Source organism: Pterocles gutturalis, unplaced genomic scaffold, assembly GCF_000699245.1.
Source record: "Pterocles gutturalis isolate BGI_N339 unplaced genomic scaffold, ASM69924v1 scaffold5854, whole genome shotgun sequence".
In the NCBI taxonomy this organism is placed as follows: domain Eukaryota; kingdom Metazoa; phylum Chordata; class Aves; order Pterocliformes; family Pteroclidae; genus Pterocles; species Pterocles gutturalis.
Window position 1 is genome coordinate 153,089 of NW_010133129.1, and position 19,361 is coordinate 172,449.

The window sequence follows — 19,361 nt, forward strand, 5'->3', positions numbered from 1 at the left end:
TCAGTCTTCCTGTAATCACCAGGCAATCTGAAATACATCAGTAGACTCCCACAAATCATTTTAAGCAGAGGGAGAACGGGCCCTACATTTTACACGACACTAAGCACAGGGAAACAGACCGCTTTATTTGACCTAGCGCTAGTAGAGCTGCTGCTGCTTCTCCCTCCTCTACGGGCTTTAGGAGAACGTTTGTAGTTCAACAAAGCACTCAGCCACCGCATCCTTAGGGGGGGTAAAATAAAGCACCTCAGTTCTGAACTCAACTCTTAAACCCATGTCATGGGTCCAGGTTTGCCCCACAGCAGATGAAGGACATTTCCTCCTGCCATAGCCTTTGCCATTTTTTTTGCTGCAGCTAAAGCGTAAAGATCAATGTCAAAGGGAATAGTTCAGCAAGCAAAGGGGAAACGATACTAGTCTCATTTCTAGTGGCGAGATTCTGCCACTCTGCATCAGGAACAATCATGTCTTTTTACTGCAGAACACCACGGGGCCATACACAAGCTCAGGCACAGCTTGTGGCAGAACACTGCTTTTTGGGAAGGTCAGCGAGAGAAGTGTTAGTGTAGGGCCGCATGGATACACAAGCTCACAAAATTCCCATTTACATTTCTAAAAAGGATTTCTTACAGCTATACTCACAAATGGAGTGATTTTTTTTTTTTTTTGTAGAAACACTACACAGTAGTAATGCTGCAAAGCTATACATGCTGCAGAGTAAAAATGATCAGAACCTGCAAACTACCCTAAAATCCATGTTCTCCCCCAAGTTAATTTAGTAAAATTCTCACAAACGTTCCTGTTCGATAATTAAATGGAGCATAAAAAAAATAAAACCTTACATAACTGCTATGCTAAAACAACCCTGCATCTGTCCAATGAACTGCCTGGCAATGAGCCAGATGTTGCATTTTATTTAAATGCCTGTATCACAACACTGATAATATCCCCGTGTACCTTTTCCTTTCTTTTTTTTGCTTTCTCCAACAGCACTGAAACTCTCCGAATACCTCCTGAGGTTGATCCCAACAGTTCAACATCAGCTTCTCAGTTGTGATGACTATATATTAGACCTGGATGCCAGCCAACTTGAAATTACATACAAAAAAGTGCCATACACAGCGATAGGAAAATGAGACAAGCACATGCTCTTCACCTTAGGACAGAAGGCTACATGTGCACCGCCACAGTTTAGTACGACAAAAATAACTTTCTCAGCTATAGCACAGCTTCCTTGCCCTCAAGGGATGCAGAGACATAAGCAACAGGTATCAACCAACGGGCTTTGATATTGCATTTAATTAATACATTTTAACTGCTTAATTTTAACAAAGCGGGCACGGGGGCAGCAGTAGTATTTGGAACTGACTGGAACTCATAAAACTCCTCAGTTAGCAAGTGTGTGCTATACGAGATCTTACTTCACATCGTCCCATAAAACGCACTGTTTTTCTCATTACCACAATGCCATTGTGCTTTTGCTTCAATATTTGTTTGAATAAAGATTACTTTTACTGTTTGCGAATGTGGGAAACAAAATCAAGCCCGAAAAAAGGTCATTGATCTTCTCAAAGGACCTTTTTATTTTCATGTACAATACGAGAATATACTCCCAAAATTTTCTTAAAATGCTGTTGGAAGGCACTTATCTGTGATTCAGAAAGCTACCTGTAATGAAATTATTACAGATGGCCACATACCCCAGAGAAAACTCCAAAAGGTGAGTTACTACAAAGCTTAAAGCACCCCAATCCTTTGGCAAGATCAAGTTGAGCAACAGTTTAATATCAGATACTCCCTCTGTCTGAGAGCCAGTGGAAAAACAGATTTTTATGATCCAATAGGTTTTTTTTTCCCCTTCTCCAAATATAATTCTAAAGGTTCTGATTCAATGAGATTTTCACCCAAGTCAAATATCTAAACTGAGCTATTATGAAGCATTTCAGAAGTGTCAGTCTTCCTTATCACGTCAATAAATTGTGTATTAAAAAGGATCTATATAAGACATCTCTTGCAGACTAAAGGGTCAAATCCTCATTTTTGAAAGGAAAAGGTCTGAAAATACTGTCAGACTATACCTGTGAACTTCTCTGATCCTCAAACTACCAGAAAAATTATATACACTCTCCAAGTTGTATTTGTGCTTGTCAACAAAACGAAGGAGCTATTTTAACCAAGTGATGTATTATATAGATTTATTTCTCAAAAACTAACGCAGCTGCTCTGCCTACTGCTGACTTTAGAATATTTTTATCAAGTATATCTGACATTTTTATTTGCCCAACATGAGATTTCATAAGGAAGCTTCCTCTTCAGAAAGTGCCAGACATTGCATTTCTGAAAATGCCACGCTCCAGTTTCCACATGCTCCCCACTCCAAGCAGAAGCAATGAAAAACACTTGTTAACTTTTACCTCTTCACCACTGGGTGAGCCTCTCACCTGTGCCATCACTAAAGCATGGGCTTTTACAGGTCTCCTTATTATCTAGGACTGACACAGGTGTTTCATTACAAAGCCAACATAAATGAAAACAGTTTTCTTTTTCTCCTCCAACTAGGATCTGAACTCTAAGAAATACCAAGCACAGCAAATCTTTTTCAGCAAAAGGAAAACATTTCCTCATTCCTCTCTGAGTTATTTTTCTGATTACACTCAGTTTTAAAATAGCACAACTTAGAAAAGGTAAAGCATGCAGCTACTAATAAAGTGTATTCTTCTGCTCTGTTTGCCCCTTCTGATCTTTTTTGTCCCCCCTACTACTTATAACAACATTAATTAATGCCCAGCCACCCACCACCACAGCAAGACACATTTAGCAAAACATGTGCCTCTGCATGTTACACAATCACACATAAGTGATCCAAACATTTGAATAGATAGTGCCCAGTACTTGGGTAACTGCACTCTTGCTTCTGAAAACTATTTTCTCATCTCAGATGCAAAAAATCTAAGCTCTTTTTATCTAATCTGTCTCCTGTCATTTCTCATCTAAACCAACAGCCTTCTCTAAGCTATTTCAGTATCAATTCCCCCCCATAAAGTTGTCTCTCTTCAGTAACTCCACCAAGCAGAATACGTTAATACTTTTATTTCATATTATTTGCAGTGACCTGTATGTTTTGCTTTTGATTATTCTAACAGATTATAACTATTTCTTTACTATGCCCCTGTGCTGAAAACTTCACCCTAGCATGTATTTGTTAAATATGTAAAAAGATATTACTTTCCCACACTCAAATCTTTCTGGATTTTCTTAAATCCTTTACATTACCTACTGCTTCATAATCCTATTTCTGTACAGCAGAAAATTCACAGTAAATATTGATCACTGTTATCTTAATAATACTCTTACACTCACCTTCTGGGAAATTTTTCATATATATATATGCATCAGAAAGTCAAAAGCCTACCAGTTCCTCCCAGTTCCTTAGCTCAAAGTGACAAAGGCAAAGCAAGCTTTGAAGAACCAATTTATCTACTGCTCAATTTCTTTCTACAGCCCAGAACCTGAGAAACCCAGGTGATAATGTTTAGAGTCAGGTGTAGAGAGGTAGCAACACTAATGATCTACAGGAAAAGAAAAAAAAAAAAACCAAACCCCCCAAAAAAACCACAGGGGAGTAACTCTAATTTGCCCATAAGAAAAATCCCTCACATTCCACTTGCAATTTAATGTTTAATTGAATGTTTTCTTAATAATGTGGCAAATAAGGGAAAACTTATAAAATAAACAATTTAACTATTAAAATTCTGATCATATTCACTAGGTTACACTATTAAGCTCTCAATTTTTCCACCTGTAGCATCAGCACTGGCTATTCTGTCACCCCTTTCAAGGAGGCTAAAGAGAACAACTTGTTTGAAAGTGACAGTGTGAAAGGTGAAATTTAAAAATCAAAGGACTCACTGATTTGGGAAGAACAGGTTTAGCAGTCAGTGTCCCAACTCGGCAAACAGCTGTTTTTAGTAACATATATAATGTTATGTTACAAACAAGATCATCTCATTGGATTGCATCCAGCTGTTTTCACTACAAAACAATTGAGAGACAACCTGACCACAAAAAGAAAAAGTCCTAATATCTACTAGGATAAAGTTGCCTTGACTGATTTTCACGACATTGTTTTTAAAATCAATTGTGTCATATTTTGTCACATCAATCACGTTGTGAGATGTCAAAAACCATTATTGTATTTTGTGCTTTGACTTATGTGATGAAACACAGCACAAATGAAAAAGCAAAACTTGGAATTAAAATGAAACTCTGCTTGAACTGAGATGTCGTAATTTTCCCATTATATTTCTCTGAGGCAATTTTAATCAAAGTCCATACAATGTAATCAGAGGTATATGGATTTTTTCTTTAACTTTTCCCACTGCAAATTTCTTTTAACAAAAGCAGTCCACTCTTTTCTATTCTTGGAACATACTAAATCATTTTTTCCCTAAAACTTCTCTACTGTTAGTATTTAGCAATAATTAGTGTTATCTGTCCAACCCCAAATATAAGAATCAAACATAACTTGACTAAACGTAATACACAATCCATTGCATTTTTGAACACAAAGCATTTTTGATTGTGGCAACAAAGATAACATACAAAATTTGGGTTTCAGCAAGCATCTTGAGAAGTCTGCACAATTCACACTGTTTCCAAATATTCAGAAAGAGAGAGCTGGAATGGATCTTAAGAGGTCATTTAAGTCCTTGCAGCAGGATCAACTATGTAAAAACTATTCCTGCCAGATATTTATCTAATCTATTCTTTAAAATCTCGAAAAAGTTGAAATACTGCAGTTGCCACAGGCAATCTATTTCAATGCTTTACAAGCTTTACAGTTTAAAAGTGTTTCCTAATATCTAACCTCAGACTCCTTTGCTCCAATCTATTTCCATTATTTCTTGCCCTAAGTCCATCTGGAGGATCCTTTGGTTCCTGCACTCTTCCAGTCTTTTTTGACATCACTGAACAGTGTCTTCAGTTTTTTAAGTCAAGTCAACCCAGTTCGTTCACCTTGCCAAATATATTAATATTTCTTATATGGACAATCCTCTTTGTTCCTCTCTTCTTCACCCCCTATATAGGAGTTCAGTTCATGGAAGGAAACAATAAAAGAATCTTCAAACTTACACAAAAACGTTCAGTGATACAATTTACTAGACCACTAGCTGAGCTGCATTTCTGCAAAAGGACCAGAAAATCAGGGACAACATCCTCAAGGCAAGTCTTGTTGATGGCTTGTACCTTCTTTTCCCTTCTCCTCAAAACTTGTGAAAGGGTTGCACTAGTCAAAGAAAAAAGCTTTAAGGCTTAGAGGCATAACTTGAACTTGGAGGTGTGAATTCAACAGAGTCCTAAAACCAGGGATCTTCTTAACTGCTTAGAAATGCTAGCTTCAGCAAAAAGGCTCCAAACCATACACATTACTGTATTACCAATCTCTTCAATGCCCTCTCGACTCATTAGTTGGTAACAAGCTACAGAGCATTTTTAGGTTGATAGAAGGAAGGGAACTGTGAATGATGTATACATACTCCTCTGCAACAGTAGTTAACATTTCTTTAAGGTTAACAACAAGTTCATTTCCTCCATCTCATTTGCTAGACAACTAAATTAGCAAGTCCCATCCTTGAGACAGCTCTACAAAACTGCAATTCAACATCTTTAACCTCTTTGTAAACCACCTATTAAAGACATTGTTAAAGCTTAGGTAGGGTAATTCATTAACTGCTCTTTAAGCAGTTTGATAAGCAGTTACATAGAAGCTATTAATTATAGGAATACTGTATACTTGCACATTAGAAATGATCAAAAATATTTTAACACCACAGGGTTGCAAACAAAACAAACTTAAACAGTTGTCATCATTCCCCATATATCTAGGTTGGCAAAAAAATGAAATAAATGATAGGTGGCAGAGGTTCCAGTCACTAGAGACAGCCACTCCTCCTTCATAACCTACAGCCGTGCTGTTTTAGCCCTAAACCATCCCAGCCCCCTATTTGTCTGTAAGTCTAATTCTGTGGTTATGTATTTAAGAATTGTAATAAAAACTTGCTCTAGACATTAATTATATAGTCCCATCACTCACTCCCTACGCCAAAATAGATCAGCCTCAGGGCTATCTAACATCACCTTTATAATTATCCCGAAAAAACACAGCTTAGTTCTAATAACCACAGAAAAGCAGAAAAATATATGTTGGAAGAGACCATTTAAGGTCATCTAGTCCAAGCTGCTGTTCAAAGCAGGGCTAACTTCCAAATTAGATCCAGTTGCTCGGGGCACTGTCTTGCTGAGTTTGGAAAACCTCCAGGGATGGAAATCCCATAGCCTCTCTGAACGTCTCCTTCCAGGGCTTGACCTCCCTTATAAGGAGGATATAAGGAAAGATGTTCCTTAACATAAACAAGCACATAATATGGGGTGGAAAAAATAGAACTCCAAAGGCAAAAGGAGAAAGAGAAAAATTTTCTCATCGTAAAATGCTACCAGCAGCAAAAGAAAACATAATACATATAAATATTCCCATGTAAACAGTGTCCTTCCCTGTAGCCAGCCTGCAGAGCATGGCAAAGCCATTCATTTTATAGTGCCCCACATCATGTTGGAATTGTTTCTTTTCTACAGATATGGCAAATGAGTCTTAGAGACATTTATCATCTTCTCAAACAAGATCTCCTTCCCTGTTAGGCATGCACTCCATTTTACACTAAATGGGATTTGGCCAAGCCTGAAACGCTGGCTGAAAGAGCTGCACTTGCTGCTAGATCTAAGAAATGCCTGAGAAGCTTCCCCATGACTGCGCCTTTGGGAGTTGTGCCACAGCATTACTCAACAAATTGCTGACTCCACAAGAAGCACAACCCTACGAGTCAAGTGTGCTTTTTTGTTCAAATAGCTTCCTTACACTTATTGATTGATTAAACACAGAAGCAAGATCTGTCTGCTTTTATTTCTCTTTCTACAGCCTCATTTAATGTGGCACAAAAAAAGGTGAAGCTTCACTGCTTTCATCTTTCAGTGGAATATAAAACAATCTCCAATCATGACGGTTACTGCTGTGATGCACACTAGCTAACCTGCACAAACATCATAATAGGAAGACAGTTTCCTGAATTGAGACAATTATGCCAGCTTTAGCTATGGAAATTATAGTAATGCATAATCTAATTCCTTTTATTTTTCAAAGGAATTTGAGCCCCTGAAATTTCTGTAATTGTTTTATTGAACAAGCTCCTATATTCATCTGTCTTGCACATAACAAAGAGACGACCACACTTTCCATTTCCGCTTTCAAAATGAAAGTTACCGGAGGAATGAGTTGCACTACTCACAGCTATTATTGCCTCTCCAGCCCTCGCTGTGGCAGAACTAAAAGCAAAAATCTGCTCACACACACAATGCAGCTTTCTGCTCAGATACGACTTTATGGAGCAAGCAGGCACTGGCAGCACGCAGAGGCAAAGCAGGCAACGCATACATTCAAAAGCTGTGCTACATTTTCACGGAGAAAACTGAAAGTATTTCTTTTAAACAGAATATTAAATCATTCCAAACATTGTGTAGAAAATTAATACCGACAGGATAAAAGTGATCGCATTTACTCAGCCCCATTTGTGGATTTTATTTTTTTCTAAACTCTCTTTGAAATGTGATCCTTGAAATGTTGAACATGACAGAGGCACATTAACCAGCAGCCTCGGTAGACTAGTCTGCATGTAAAGCTATTCAGTTCTATTAAAAAAGATAACATGGCTCAAAATGTATCTAAATACATCTCCAAACTGTTTAGACAATTCAACAGATATGTGGATGTTCTAAGTATGCACTTAGTTAACTCCATAATTACACTTAAATTTCAAATTTGTTATTGCTGTAGAATCAAAAGTGTAAGGAAATTTACAACGAGGTATTTTTACCACAAACATGTCAACAGTGTAGTTCTTTACGTCTGGGATCATGCGCAGATCTCAGCATAACTTTTTTAAAGTGAAAGATGAGAATATTCAAAATAATAACTGCAGATAGGATCTTGAAAATATACACTGGAAAAGGGTAAACCAAAGGTCCAAATGTCAATGGAGTGGGAGAAAATAAAAAATACTCCTTGTGCCCTCCCCCCTACAACCATGTTTGAATGTGCAGGATCGACAATATTGAGCCCATCTCTCTGATGCATCTTCCTGGAAGGCTCGCCATCAGTTTGAACTTAACAAGGCAAAATATTTGCTGTCTTTCTGGGAAAAGATTTTGTTCTTTCCCAGATCCCTTACTCAGCTATCTTTCCACTGAGGACTGGCTGGATTGGTATTTTACTTATACAGAAATCAGGAGAAAAGATGGGTTCAAGGAAGGTACTTAGTAGAAGAACCAACCAGTTCTGCATGCTGCGGCTAACTACCTTCTATGAACCCACCTTTGCTCCTGCTTCTATAGAGCTACAATTCCTGTTTATGCCTCCATCAGTATTCACTGAGGTTATTGGAACTCCTCCCATCAGAGCCTTCTCTATCATCCGGGTCGGTCTGCCTGTTCAAATGAAATGTGACTGTAAATTTCAACTTTCTGGAGCATAAACAGCTCCAAACTTCAGCATCTTTCTTTGGCTACTTGCCTTTAAACTATCTGGCCATCACTAGCCAAGAACACTACAGATCTGGCCTTCCTACTGACAGGAATTGTCTCACCTTGCCTAATAATGCCTCCTTATTTCCTTGTCCCCAGGCTCCTTACCTTTTGGGGTTCTGCTTCCACCATTTCAGCCAAGCCAATGTCTTCTAGTTTTGGCCAGCTGCTTACACAATCATTTCTCTGGATTACGATAGCGAGAGAAGGCAAATCAAGCTTTCTGCTTTCTTCAAACAAGCCAAGGGCTACACACGTGAGGCCTGCGACCACAAATTAACATCAGAGTAACAGCTAAATACTTTATGTTTTCTGAACAGCTCATGCAACCTAAATCTATATTTAATGAGTGCATCAGATATAAACAGAAGTGTTGGCCTCATTTGCCCAAAACATCTGTTATTAATGTTGTTATTTTTTCTCGAGGAAAATTCCTTGCTTGCTGTAATCAGATTCAATAAACTGTTTATCTGATTGTTTCCTATTTTGTTTTTAAGTAATTTTCCACACAATTTGCCACAAAATGATAAATTAGCACCAAGAAAAAAAAGGACATGCTTCTTAGCTCCTGCAAAATTGAGAAACTTATTTAAAAATCTTTGGTTGATGACCAGACTCCAAACATGGAGCAAGCCCTGGTTATATGTAGAGGAGGAAAAGGAAATAAATAAAAAATCAAACTCCCTCATTGTGCACACAGGTCTTGGAAGCTGGCATAGCAAACCTTCCTATTGGCCAGCATCCTCTTCTAGGTTCACTCAAAACATTCTGAAGTCACAAAGAAGGAAGAGATATGGGGGTAAGGGGGAATACATGGTGTAGAGGATGAACAGCAGGAAAATGAGTAAAAAGTTATCAGGAAAGTGGGAGAGAAACAGATGTGAAAGTGAATTTAGGAAAGAAATGGGACAAAGATACACATACTTTAAAGAGCAAGAAAGAGGAGACTGTAAAACAATGAAGAAAAAGATACATAGAGTATAGACTGAAGATGAGTAGATCATGCGAAATCACGGCAACCAAAAACCTAGCAGCCAAAGCAACATCAGGAAAAAAAGAATAAGAAAAAAAAAGAGTTAGCGTTCAGACAAGATAAAATTAAGAAGAAACTGAGGCTGTTACACTGCAAACAAAAGGCAATGAAGCTGTTGGAAAGTGCTAGCAGAGGGGAAGAGGGAGCGTGGGAGAATTGAAGAGACAGTGTAGAGACAATCTCGACTTTCCCATTTGAAGTTGTTCAATTACTTTTGAAAAGGAAAGGCATGGGTTTATTGCTTTGAGTAAGTGGAGGCAGAGTGGGGGGAAGCTCTTCAGAGTGGGATCAGTTCTGAATCTGAAGAACAGCAGATAAAACATTTTAGGAACAATTAGTATATTAATCATTTACTGTATCACACAAGAAGTAAAACTAGACAATCCTGAAGAATCTTATTCGAGCAACCAGGGAGTCTGCAGATTTAATATAACACATTCAACATCAATCCATCAGGCACAATGGCTGTTTATTTATGTAAAATAATGTATCAAAAGCTTTATGAATTTTGGCTCAGGGACTTGGAATGTTTGATATTTGCAATTTTAATAGCTTTGAGAGAAGAAAACTCTCTAATGAATAAAGCTGTTTTATCTTACAGGCATCTCATAAACTGTTTAAATAGAATTTAAAATGTATTAGCTATCAGAATTGAAACTGTTTTAAAAATGGACATATGATGAGTTTAGGGGTTAATTTTCCCACATGAAAATGAAATACATCACAAAAGCATTGTATAACGTATATAATGTGTCAGCTGCCTTTGTAGCTTTTACTAATCTATTTCTTAGCTTTTAGAGACCTCTGCTCCTGAAGCACGCGCTCCACCTTGACCATAATGCCATCTCTGGATACCAAGCATTTTCACTACGGGAGGAAGTGGTGATGCATGTGAAATTGTTACATGGCTCAACAAGCTGTGAAGGTCCAACAGTAACAAAATTCACCTCTCAACCCTGAGCGTAAGGCAAAGCCCAGACTTGAGGGCAGTTAAGAGCCTTGCCACCACATCAAGAAGAACCCTGAGTAGATGCGGATGAAAGGAAGGTGGGGTGTACCGCTTGGAGGTCAGGCACTGGTTGCTGGCCATGGTCAACCTAAAGTGATGCTCACCAAGTTTGACATTTTGCTGCCAGGATGATGCATGCTTTTGAGATGGTTTAAATGACGAACAACACTGCCTACTGCTGCTGGGCTCCAAGAAACAGTAGCAACAGCTCTTTCTTAGCAGACATTGACTGCATCTGACTGGGATGGAATGAACATCTATTGCAGCAGCCCGAACGGTGCTGTGCTTTGGATTTGTGGCTACAACAGTGCTGATAGCACACCAGTGTTTTGGTTATTGCTGAGCAGACTTTCTGTTTTTCCCACTGTCAAACCTGGTTAGCAGGCTGGGGGTGGGCAAGAAGTTAGGAAGGGAGTCAGTTGACCCAAAATGACCAAAGGAATGTTCACTGCTGTATGGTGTGATCAGCAATAAAAGTTTAAGGAAAGGTGGAGGAATTCAAGGTGTTTGTGGGTATGGCGTTTGTTTTCCCAAGCAACTCATGCTCAGGTCCTGCTTTCCAGGAATTGGCTGGACAGCTGCCTGCCAATAGGAAGGACTGAATAAATTCCTTATTTTGCTTTGCTTTCATGCACAGCTTTTCTTTCACTTAGTAAGCTGTCTCTGTCTCAATTCCTCATTCTTCTTGTCTTCCTTCTACATTCTCCTTATCCTGTGGGAGAGCAGAGCAAATGAGCACCTGGGTGGGTGCTGGGCTGCTGGCTGGGGCCAACCACCTGAGGAAGTTTTTTATTTCTCACAATGTATTTTGCAATTACAATCAGGAACAACTTATTCCCCCCATAACCACCATGAGAAATGCAGGTGCCTCTCTTATACCCAGGTGGTGCAGCACAAATATTGCGACAGGTTGATAATAATACTATAAAAGCTCTTCCCCATTCCAAGATTCAACACCACAAGTTGCATAGTTCCACTTGGAAAAATAGCTTCAGGCTTTTATAAAGATATTTAACTTTTCTGACTGACTCGTTTGACAGGTATTTGACTACAAGAGCCAGAAGTAGAGGAACAAAACACACTATTAGAAATTTTACTGTGCTTACGCAGCTCTGAAAGATGATACTGTGTTGGTGCAACCTAAGGGCTCAGACTCCCAGTATTCTGTCTGGGATGCTAATTAACACTGAAAACATATGAAGCCAGTTTGACATTCCTCCTGGATGGACTTCCTCAGAGAGACGGATTACTATATCATCAGTCTGATCTATTTGTATTGTATTTCTCGAAAATATGGCATCTTCTCAAAAAATAAATATCAGCTTGCTGAGCTTCTGTGAACCAGTGCAATTTTGCCTGCTGCTATTTTTCTCGGATAGGCACATGATGAAACACTGACTGGAATGATAGATCAATGTAGTACTCAGATGAAACCCAGTTGAAAACAACAGTTTCTCACCTCCCCACTATCTGTGCATTGATCTTAAAATTTTAGATCCTGGATTCAAGTCTGGAAAGCACTTTCATTTCTAAATACAGCTGTCAGCAGACATCTGCCTGCCTCTGTATTGAAGACAGCTGGTGTAGGAGAGTTAATAACAAGGGAAAAATTTAAAAGGAACAGAGTCCTCCATCATGAGTTAGAGTCAAATATTAATATTTTCAACTACAGACAAGTCCAAGAAGCTATAATTTTTATCTCTTAGGGATCAACACAGTCTTAATAAATCCTAGGTATGAAAAAATAGGGAGAATAGACAAGGAAGCCTATAACACTATACATTTAGCATCTCTAAAGAAAGAGCTGAAATATGCAAATTACGCTGCTATTTTCACTGGATCTTCTGTCATTGTTCCTTCAGCAAACATGAGAGACAGAAGTGAGGAGCTTCAAAAGAATAAATAACATCTGAAGGATGGACAAGCTGACAAAAGATATTAGTGATGAGATGCGAGAGATCAGCCCAGCCAGATAATCCAAGGAAGAAATGAAGGAACACATGAAGGTTATGTACAGGACTACTTTAAGGATGGTTACCATAGAAAGGTTACCACTAAAAGTCAAACAGCAATCACCACTGCTTTATAAAATGGGAGCCACATGCTACATGAACAGGACTTATCGCAACTGAGGCAAGAGGTCTGTTCCAATATGGAACATGCCACAAGGAAGAGGAGGAAAAACGAAATAAAAATGTACACATCAGGATGCTGCTAGTCTTCACTGTCCCTTAGTATTAGGCATCACGCCCATCCACAATGTCTTGGCTGTATTTCATAAACTTTTCCTGTTTTCTTTCTTGCACAATTTTCTTTTTGGTTTATACTAAGATGGCTATTGTGCAGTTGTGTGAGATATAGGCTTACTAGAAATGCATAGTTTCTGCTGTACAATGCAGCAGCTGTACAAAAAGTAGTCATCAATTTCCTAAACTACACTCAACACACCGGGGAAGTAACAGAACTTGTCTATTTTGCCATAGCCTGACATGCAATGTGTAATAACTAGAGAGAAAGAGCCATGTAAAGTGAGCAAGACACTTGGAAAAGGAGACCGTGGACTCTGCGCATGCTTAGCACTTGGATGTGCACCAGCAGTTTGAGGAAGGCATGCAAATGAATTTGTGAATCAATACAGGAATTACTCTTTAGAAATTATGTGAAACTGCAATGTCTTTCATACTTTACCAAGAATAGCACAACTTTGATCTTAATGACTTTGTAGAGGAGCCATTTACACCTGGGAGCAGAGATTCTCATCAGTTCCAACATGGAGCCCACCGAGAGCCGCCCATGCCTTGCTCAGAAACCTGGGTCATGTCACGTTACTGATCTATGAATTGCAATGCCTGTCTGCCTAACAGGTTTTTCTATGATTTCATGCAGTAGTGTTCTTAGCATCTGCAAAAGCTACTCAGATACCTTGGTGAATGCTGCATTTTAAAAACCTGAACAGGTAAGCAGTTTGATTATTTAACATTACATCTCAGTAATACCCAAGTGCTTTGGAGTTTCAAGGAAAGTTTGCATGGGAAGAAACCTGTAAGAGTTTTAGATCCAAAGCATTAACTTGAAAAATTACTACTGGAAGAGTTTGTTCTGTAGCAGCAATGAGATGCTGCTATATCATCTTAAAGCTATCATCTTTCACTTAATCATTGTAGGAACAAGTTCTTCAGACCATAAAAACAAAACAAAACAACCCTTTGAGAAGCAGATATAAATCGGTGCAGCTCTAGTGATTTTAATAGAACCACCTCAATTTATGCTAGTTCAAACCAATAATTTGGGTCTTTTGTTATTGCTGAAACTCATACTTGAAAAATAACTAATTTTACATGTGTGCTGGAACCAGCAAGGACTAGAATCATACCACATATGGCAGACAGAACTGGGCTACAGTCAGGCCCCCAAAATCTCTACTAAATCCCACAATGCTGCAAAACATCTCAGAGCATAGCCTGCTATAAGTGTATTTGTTGTTTGGTTATTATGTTTTCAAACATATTTGAAATACGTTTGAGTTTACCACTAGTGTTATTTATATGCAAGCCCATAAAGAATGCTGTTAAAGTATTTTTTCTAAACATTTGCAGAATTCCCCTGGCTGTAATTAATGACTAGTACTACATTAACCTCTTTTTGGGGAGGTACCTTGCATTCACACATTAGGTCAGTTACAGATAACTTCTACTATTGACTTTTTTCCTGCGTCTGTGCCAACATCTGAAGCACAACCACAGATTCCTACTTTATGGAAATATATGTGCAACCTTTTCCTCATTAGCTGGAGCTACCTTGCTGCTACTATCAGCCTTGGCTAGCAATGCTTTCCAGCTCTTTCAATGTCTGACCACTGCCTTACGAACAGACAGAGGAGGAGGGAAATCTAGGATTTAGAAACAGTTCTGTCTTTTGCTTCCACTCTAAAGTACTATTAAAATATTTTAGAATGAATGTCCAACATAAACGTCATTGATGCACCTATAGCACAAGCATTAATATAAAATACAGTGGCATCTAGAGTGTCCATTGACTGTATTTTCAAGCAGTTACAAAGATTTACCTTTATGGATGAACAATCCCCTGGCAGAAAAATTCTTCTGCACAGAAAGAACAGAGAATAATGGAGATGATCTGCATTTTTTTAGGACTAAAACCTGTGCCTTGCCATACTGTGAACCAAAACCACACTGTATAAACTGCATTACTGTTTCCCTAAAGGATCTGACTTGCCACAACAGGTAAGAATGTGCCTAACCTGGATTCAAGTCTCTCCTGCCGGTCTATCCCTTTTGTTTAGATTTCTGAAACTGTAAAGACTGAACATTAACCTGTGGTACCGCACCAGTTTGTTGGAGGAGCTATCCGTGGTTGGAATGGTTTGAAGATTTCTCAGTAATGACTTCCAAGGGTATAGGCAAGGCAAACCAAAGGCCAGATGTTTTTAGACAATGAAGAGCGAAGAGGGTTCCTACAGTCCAGTATACTGACACAGGCTCATACAGGTCTGCTAGGTAATTGCCTTCACTACAAGCCTTAATTCATAAATGTAAACTTCTGTGTTTTCTACACGCTAATAATGAATCTCTTTAGAAACAAAATTATTAGAATATATAAAAAGGTCTGTGCATAAGAAAACTGACGGGAAAGAAGGAAGTCAAGTTTGAAAATAACAGCTTTGCCTGAACTATGGACAAATTATTTCTGTGCTTTTCATTTCTGTCAAACACTACTTTTTATTTAGATTGCTTTCTTCAGAGAACTGGAATATTACCTCCCAAGGGTTTTTCACAATCCGCAGTGATGTTCATTGCTATTCCTCCATAAACTTTCTTATAAAAGTTATTGTCCTTATTTTTTTAAAATATTTTTCCCCAACAAATTCCCTCCAACCCTTACATATTCTTTTTGTGAACATTAGTGTTCCATGGTAAACATTTTACTATCAGCAAATAATACAATGAAAATAATTAGAAATTTATTCTGGATAGTAATTTTAGAGAGGGAAATTCCATTGTATTATATGCTTATGGTATTTGGAAGAACATAAGGGTATCAGAGAGAGGATGAAAGTCTTTAGACCTGTCAGTTTTGCTATACATGTGGAGCTCTAGCAGTGTCAGGACCTCAATTCTCCCATGATACTTCCATCAATAATACTAAGGATCTGGAAAGAGTTTTCAAACTCTTCAGCTCTTTCTGCTAATTTGTCACTCTCCGAGTCCTGAAGATAAGAAACCCACAAGTTTTGTCTTTTATTCATATTTAATAAAAAAGTTAATTACAACACTTAGAAGTCAAAAAGCTGAATGAAGCTCAGCTGATTTTAATGTAAGGACAATGAAAGATAATTATCTAATCTACAGCAAATTCAGTGGCATGTTCAGCAAAATAAAAGGTTTAAATGTATTTTTGAAAGTAGACATTTGTTGGCCAAATACTAATTTCTAAAAATCCTTATCTGATGCAAATTAATTACCCAGCCTATACACTTTCAGTATTTGGAAAATACATTCACAATGAAGTAAAAATATATTTCAATGCACGTATCAAAAACTCTCTAACCTCTTCACAACTAAGTAAGCACATAGCATCCTTTTTTTCTTGCAACATCATCTCTGATTTCTGTCATCTACTATATTGAGGTGTGACAGAGCCCAATATTTTTAACAGTCTTTCTACATGTAACTAAAGATCTTCAAAGGTTTTTTGTGGTTCTAGACCCAGTTAGCGGCAAACACCACACAGCTGCTCACTTACCCTCCACCCTCCCAGGGATGGGGGATACAATGAAAGGGGTAAGGGGAAAAGAGACTTGTGGGTTGAGATAAGAACAGTTTAATAACTAAACTACAATAAAATTTAAAATAATAACAATATTAATATATACAAATATACAAATGAGTGATACACAGTGATACTGCTCACCACCCGATGACCAAGGCTCAATCCATTCCTGAAACCACAGCCTCGGAAAAGAGATAAGAGCCTAAGTGTCCAAGAGACTGAGAGCTGACCAAGAACAAAAGAGAGAACTTCTGGACAGATCCTCACCTATATACTGGGCATGACATGCATGATATGGAATAGACCACTGGCCAGTTTGGATCTCAATCCTAAACCTGAGATTGAATCCTAGGCTAGTAACTAGGGCTGTGCTCCCTCCCAGCTTCTCCTGCCCCTGCAGACACCAGCACAGCAAAGAAGCTAAAAAGTGCTTGACCGTCCTGGCAGCAACTGTAAACATCAGTGTGTGATCAGCTTCTCCTCAGCACAAATCGAAACACAGCCTCATACTAGCTACTATGAAGAAAGTTAAGTCCATCCCAGCTGAAACCAGGACAAAGGTGGTGTTTAGGTACCTAATTCCATCTGATTCAAATAAGAACTGGGCAGCTAAACAAAACAAAACAAAACAAAAAAAAACCCACCAAAAAACCAACAACAACAAAAAAAAGCATCTGAATGTGAAAAAATAAATCGTCATCTTTTTCAGGAAAATATTATTCAAATGTCCAAAATATACCATACATAACTACAATCGAACAAACAAAATGTCATCACAACTACTTAGGAAGAAATTTCCACCTCGTAAGGATGCTGAATTCAGTAGGTGACTCAAATGGTCATGGACACCAGGGGGTCAATTTTGGGACCAAATGTCTTAGAGACTGGTTGGGAGAAGGTCTGGATAATGAAAAACAGCTCTAGCCCACTACCTGTGAAGGTCTTCTTCCCTTCTAATCTGCCCTCACCTGAAACGTCTTCCCTTTTCTCTTTCCTCAGTCACCTTTGTGTTTCTCCTCCTCCCCTAGATTATGCCCACACTAGGATGTGAAATGGTCCCTGCACCAGCTAGCAGCACTTCCCAGTCATTGTGCAGAGGTTTGGATGTTCCAGGGGCCATTCTCAATGGTGTTTTTATTCAGCATCCAGATTTTTGGAGACAAAGTGAACTCACTGGAATACATGATGGTTACTCATGTCAGTTGACTCAGTGCTTGGGGATACAGTGTCAACGTCCTTTACATCTTTGTCTATGTGGGACACTATTTCTGCCTGCCCTGCTCCTTATTTCTCCCATTAAGTCGTATTTTACATCCTTCTAGCATGGGAAAGGGAAAAGAAAGGGTGAAGGTCTGCTCCTGGGCTGCAGTAGGACAGGCAGGACAGGGAAATGGAAAAAGAACAGAAAGAGGACTGAGAAGTACTAGAGATGACGCAAATAGGGATTTCTCTTCCTGTGGACACTGGCAAAGGGATAACTATGGTTTCCTCAGAAAAGCTGCCCTCTGTTGCTGCACAGGACACCAGCAGGTGGCAAGGGTCAGCCAAAGACAACACTGAGGTTGGTTGCTTACTTCAAACATCCACAACCTGCCTCCTGCGGCTTCAGGAACATAGCCTGCTGCTGTCTTTAGTGCTATTGCGTATTTGGTCTACTGTTCAGAACCAACCTTTCATAAGCAAGGACAACAATGACAACAAAGATCTGAGGACTGCAGGAAGGCTCAAATGTCAACTTAAGAGAAACTCCTTTTTTTTTTTTTCTTCCCCTTCCAGAAATGATTACTGCTAATGAAATCACTTTGATTGGTCTCAGAAAGACAGTGTCAATATCTGAATGATATAATGAATTGATGTTATATGAGAAAATCCAAAACATACATTTGCTGTATTATCTTTCAGTTCTGTAAAAATTCTGCCAGCTGAATGTGAACCTTTTAATGTGTGATGAGTAGGGGAAGCCCACCATTTGAAAAGTTCCAAAATATGCATTAGCACTAATTAGTCTTCTGTAAAGAGGATTAAAGACCCACAGTTAAGGACAATTTAAGATTATTTCGTAATGATTTCTACTTATATGGCATTTCTCTGAAGTACCATTTCACCATCAACCTCTCAAGTTCAGTCAAATCAACCCAAAGTAAATCTTTTCTAAACAACAAAAGTTCAGTCTCTTTCTTCTTGGCATACTAGTTATACGCCCCAAAGAACATAAAAACTAACTGAAACTGCACTATGGGAATCGGTGGAGGTGAAGAAAGATAATGTCAGGAACAAGCAATGTATAGGTCTCACCAGTTTCAATTAAACTTCAAAGAAAGCCTAAGATTACAGGAGATATTTTAATTTTATAAATTAGAACTAACATTTTCTTAACGACTCAGGTCATCTGCTCCCCTTACCCAGGCTGGTATACAGTATGGAAAGTAGTACAGGGTGGAGCACAGAAGAAGCTTATGAAAAAAATCCAGCCAGCAGAAATAACTAAAACACGTAATTAAAGCACACAAGAGAAGAGTGGAAAACTGCCTTCCACCATAACTTTAGGGTTTCTTTTTTTTTTTTTTTTTTTTTTTTTAAATGGCTCAAAGGCATGTAAATGACATTTTGACAAGTGAAACTCATCGTAATATTGGAGTCCAAGTCTTGAACTTTCCAGATCAATCCTTAATTCAGCCTCAGATGACTACTGTATTAAAATAGTCTTCTATATAAAATACAGCAACTTTGAGAAAAATACTGTCCTAGAATAATTTGCTCAGTTTTAATATACTGTTTGGGTTTTTCAGAAAAAAAAATGCAACAAGACTGAGGTATGAAACAAACATTCTCTTTTTAATCTGAACACACTCCCACAGCAATGTCTTTTTTTTAAAAGCGAATTTGGTAAGTCATGTA